This window comes from Morone saxatilis, unplaced genomic scaffold (genome assembly GCF_004916995.1).
Source record: "Morone saxatilis isolate NCDOM2014 unplaced genomic scaffold, NCSU_SB_2.0 Contig14, whole genome shotgun sequence".
NCBI classification, from domain to species: Eukaryota; Metazoa; Chordata; class Actinopteri; family Moronidae; genus Morone; species Morone saxatilis.
Window position 1 is genome coordinate 11,266,766 of NW_023339696.1, and position 5,410 is coordinate 11,272,175.

Consider the following 5,410-nt stretch of genomic DNA (forward strand, 5'->3'; position numbering starts at 1 on the left):
TCTGGCACCAATATCGTCTGGCAGGGCCCAGCAGTACTGTTCTTTGTTGAACCGCTGCCATGTTGAAATGACCCAACTCCACACATTCTCTGGCTGCTATTAAAGCGCCGCGCAGCTCTCGTTCCAAAAAATGTGGATGGTATGACACAGGAACTGAGACAGCGAGCCAGAGAGAAAAGAAGGGGGGGGGGGCAAACAGACAGATGTGGAGTACTTGGAGCTAAGTGCTTGTCACATTTGTTGTTCCAAAAACGCTGCACACATCTGGACAGGAAGAAGTTACTATCAGTTCTTTCGCTTTATTCTCCAGAAATAGTTTGATACCTGTAATTATTAACACAAGACTCAACCCATGCTTATCCTGGAGACCATGGCAGCCTAAACAATAAATGTTTAATCTTTTCCTTTAATGCCCACTGGAAAGGACCAATCACAGTAAAATCTCTCTCTGCAAACACACACCGAAGCTGTGCGGCCTCAGTCGGGGCCCTGAAGTACAGCAAACAAGCGAATCTGGCATTTAACAATCTGCCTTTCAAAAATATCCATAAAATGATTACAACATGTGTAAACACTGTGCGCGTTCAACGCAAGCACATTCGTGCGTGCACACATGTGTACACAGACACACACACACACCAGGGCAGGAAAAAAAAAGAGCCCCTGATAGCATCAGTGAAGAATTTGCACGCTGGCCATTTGTGTGAGTCTTTGTTGGTTGAAATGAAAGGGGCCGGGGCTTCAAAGCCATGTGTATTAAGTGTGCCTTAGCATGGAAATCAATACCAGATGGGACCCAAATCGCTGCAGTTCAAACTCTTCCACTAACCCCTGCACCACCCACCCTCCCTCACTCTTGTCCTTTCCTTTTCATTGCACCCCCCTCAACACACACACACACACAAAACACAACAGAGGCCTTAATCTGACTGCACACACACACACAGAAACAAACACTGATAACAGTGCTCCACATGGATAAAGCACTAATAAATGCGGAGACAGATCAAAGAAATAAATTAGAACTAGACGTTGTAGCTTGTAGCCGCTCAGCTAGCTAACGATAGATTCTCTGGCGTCAGTTAGCGGTTTCCTTTAGTCTTGCCCCGTCAAATTTTGATTGCTCACGGCGCCTACAATGTCTCCAGGTTATGCCGAGATAACCCACATGATCAGGCGTTGTAAATCAGTCATACAGCTCCCATATTACTGGAGATATCGGAAATGACTCCACTTCCGGTCCACAGCTTCCTGCCCATGTGACTGCCACTTTAAAAAAATTAAGTGTATTATAAAGCTAAACTCTTTTAAAGTTTAATTTTCAGACTGCGACCTGTACACTGGCGACAAGGGGGGGCTTTGTGCTGATGCACAAAAAACGGTCAACTAATTCATCTTTTGCTCTCAAACATCAAGGCCAGTGAATTGATAGCGTTTTATTGCTGGCAATAACAATATCACACCGGTGGCAAAAGGTCCCATTACATCACCGAATTAACGCACACCTTAACTGACTCTGTGTATTCCAGTTACACACACACACACCTGTAGTTGCCCTTCTTGCGGAGCTGCTCCTTGAAGTGGCCCAGGGTGAGACTGTGGCTCTTCATGGTCCTCCGGTAGGGGATTTCCTCACCGCAGAAGAAATACGTGACCACTGTCTCGCCACTGCACACCCCGTTGCTTCCTACACCCTTTTTACACTCCTTCATCCTGAAAGCAGACAAAGAGAAAGGGTGCGTTAGAAGGAGCGGACACTCTTGCGGTACTTAAGATAATGATCAAAAGAGAAAATCAGAAACAGAGCAAAGCTTCTAAAAAAGGGATTCCGACCAACAATCTGCTAATTTCAGCAAGAGTGTGCAGACTAGAGATGCAGTAACAGCACCCTGACTGAAGACTAACACTAGTGAGTGATCGAGTGACCCAGTGGCATCAGTGTGTACTTGTGTGTTGTGTGTGCACGGAGAAGGGGCAGAGTATTATCAATTCCCCTTCAGCTATGTCCAAGGCTTTGTAGGCCCACTTCAGAGGAGCTCTCTCTTTGCTAAGCTCTGCTCGCCCCAGCCGACTGCCAGCTCACTGAAGGACAGCCAATAAAAATGATACATATATATGAAAGGGATGTCTCAGTCAGGTGGTGCAGTGACTACACACTCCCCACACACAGCACAAATACACAAGATTCATGCAAACAGAGGCAGAGCCAGGCATCTGTGTGCGAAGCTTAAAATAAGCCTCGCAAAGGGGGTCACCTTCCCTTTTGAATGACTGTATGTGGGTGTGTGCACATGTGTGTGATTCGAGTAGGTTTTCGCACATGACTACTCGTCTGTCTTCCCTACATGTGCAGTGAGCAGTGCGGGTGTCAAGTAAGAAGAGTTAAAAAGGTAGAAGTACACTGCAAGGTGGAGGCTATGGCTGAGAGGAGGAGGAAGAGGAGCAGAGAGGAGGAGAGGAGAGGGAGGGCGGGACACTAGAGGCATCGTACTCTTCTGATTGGAGACCGGGGCTGGTTGTGAGAAGGCCAGCAGGGCTGGGATTGGCTAGAGACGGAGGGACGGAGCCCTCACCCTGGACAGGCACTAGGTGGCTCTTCTCTTGCTGGAGACTGGACGTTGAATGCCTGGGAAGAAATACGACAGAAACTTTATTACCAAGACTCACACTGATATTTTCCTCGGAGACATCAATATATTTCAAATCTTTGATGGCTAGAAATAAGCAAGCAAGGAAGCAGTACAAAGCAAAGAGCAACATTCAACAACTACTCTCTAGTTTCTGTGTACCTTTGCTTGGTGGTCTTGGTGGAGACCTCCTCCAGTCTGCGGCAGGCCTCCTCCAGCTGGGCCAAAGTGTTGGGAGGGGGCAGGGGAGGCATGGCTGGGTCCTGGATGAATGGCTGGGCTGGCTGGTGGCTACGTAGGTGGCCACAGCTTCCACCACCACCCCACGTGTGCGTCTGGGCAGAGGAGCTTCCAAAGGATTTCTTGGTGCTCTGGTTACTGCAAGGAAGAAAAAAAAAAAGACTACATGCATTAACAACATGTAACGGTGGGGTGTAAAATATAATATTTTAGACTAAAATAAAACTTTAAACTTGTGTGGGCACTCCTGCTCACCTGTGAGACTTGTGCCTGCCTTGCCGTTTACTTTCCAGGATCCACTGCAACACATTCTGGGTGGGGTCTGTCGTGTCACTGGGCAGCTGTAAGGGCCCACAGTCCTCCATACACCTCTCTGCTACTCCTTCCTCAGCCCCTGAACGACACACACGCCTGGACAGAGAGCTGGAACGCCTGCGAGGAAGAGAGAGGGTGAATTAGTATAGTTTATTTTCACGTAATCAACACAAGGAAACCGGAAATAAACGGGACATGCATTCCAAGCTTGGAACTGACCCCACGCTGCTGTCTGCTGAGATGGCCCCACACATCTCTCTGCCCAGGCTGCGGCTGCGCTGGTAAGGCTGGCAGGGCTGGCACTCGCCACTGCTGGAGCACAGGCCGTGCACCCTGAGGGCCGCCTCCCTTTCAATCTGCTCCTTGGTCTTGGGACTGGCGTGATGGTGGATGTAGTGGTGGTGGATGTGTTTGGTGCTCTGCCTGCTTACGAGGGTCCTGCTGGGGCCCAAGGCCAGAGTGATGGCCCCTTGGTCAGGACTGGAGATGGAGGAACTGGAGGGCCCCGTCCGTACCAGGGCCTTGATTCCAAAGCCTACCCTCGCGAAGGGCTTGTGCTCTGGGGAGCTGGAGCGAGGTGAGTGGCGGATGACGGCGGGGGACTGGCAGCCGGGGGTCTTAAGGACACGGGAGAGGTGATGGTCCAGGATCGCCTGGGGGTCCTCGTCAGTGGAGCCAGGGAGGGTCAAGGGGTGGGGGGAGAGCTGGGGGGCACTTGCCATGATCTCTGTGTCTTCTCTTTCCTCCTCCTGGTAAAAACATACAAAGTCATTAACTGAGGAATAACAGAAAACCTTACCATTGACTTTTCTAGTAAAGAAAACTGTGGCACACAAACCTCCTGAATCTGCTGCAGCCTCTCCTCCAGAGAGTTGATGGTGTCCTGCTTTCTCTTCAGGCTCTCCAGGCGGGAGATGAGCTGGGCTGCAAAGAGTGCCGGCTCCATTGGGACCATCTCCTTGGGAGGACGACAAGTACGCTTTGGGGAAAAAGGAGATACATTAGCCGCTGTCATCCCTCCACGGCCTGAGCCCCAACCCTCCCCGACTCCTACAAAGACATCCATACTCCTCTCCCCTCATCTGTCTACATTTGCGCATTGTTCATTGGTGGTACTGATCAGGGCACTCTCATGGGCACCCAGGGCTACAGGGATGTTTCAAGGGGTGGCAGGCCTGGTGCATGGTCACGCTGGGCTAGGCCTTGGCTGGTTCCCTCTGTCATCATCAGCAGGCCTCTTTAAAGTCAGCTCACTTCAAAGGCTTCCTCGTCAAATATCAAACACTCAGTGGGGGGAGAATAGGGTGGTGGAGGGGGGGATGGAGGGATAGATAGATGGGAAGCAGTGGCTTTACATCTTGGAATAAAAGCCACATATCGACAGGGGGTGGAAGAGAACTCCAGGGAGGGAAGGATGAGGGATTAAAAAAAAATGGGAGAAGTTGAGATGCAGAGATGTGTGCTCACAGGAGGGCAGAGAAAGAGAAAATGAAGAGAGAAGGATTGGAGGAAAGAGATAAAGGTGACAAAAAAGGATGGGAGATCAGACAGGTTGAGGTAATTTATTTCCCCCCTTGTCACACACTGGGCATCTTACAGTATGGTGACAGTAGGGAAATGTGTGTGCGCACACACATCTTAAATTATTTGCATTTTTGCACTGGGGCTTTCTTGATTTTTCTTCTTCTTTTTTGTATTTCTCCCATCCCTTTGTAGTAGGGATGAAGGGGAGAAAAGAGTGAGAAAAAGAGCCGCTGTCTGATGGAGCCTAGGGCTGGTGCACCATGGGAATGGCAGCCATTGCCAAAAATCAGACGGGAAACAAAAACAAGAATAGAAGAAAAAATAAAGCAAAAGGAGAACAGTGAGAGAAGAGTGGCGAGAAACAATCTGTGGATCCTTATATAAGAAACACTTTCCTCATAAGGTTGGGAAAAAAAGGGGGTCACGTCGAGTTTATTTTATTAAGCTGCTTCTGTTATTACTACTTCTGAAAGATGTTCCTCCCCTGCCCTCCGTTTCGGACCTCCTTTCCTGTTCTTCTCTCAACCTGAAGTTAGCCTCTCTAAAGCCTTAAGCTACCAGCTCCCCTCTGACCCACTGAGAGCTCACATGACACACTGAAACTCTTCCCTAAGATCCCTCACATTTAGGGGGGGGGGGACAGGCTGGGTGTATGTGTGTGTATATGTAGGGGGTAGGGGTGGGGGGGATGCTGTGGAAAAAAA

At 49.5% G+C, this 5,410-nt stretch overlaps 1 pseudogene; it reads right to left on the minus strand.

The window, feature by feature from the left end:
* LOC118323157 overlaps nt 1-5,410 on the minus strand; it is a 20,339-nt pseudogene that overhangs the window by 3,176 nt on the left and 11,753 nt on the right.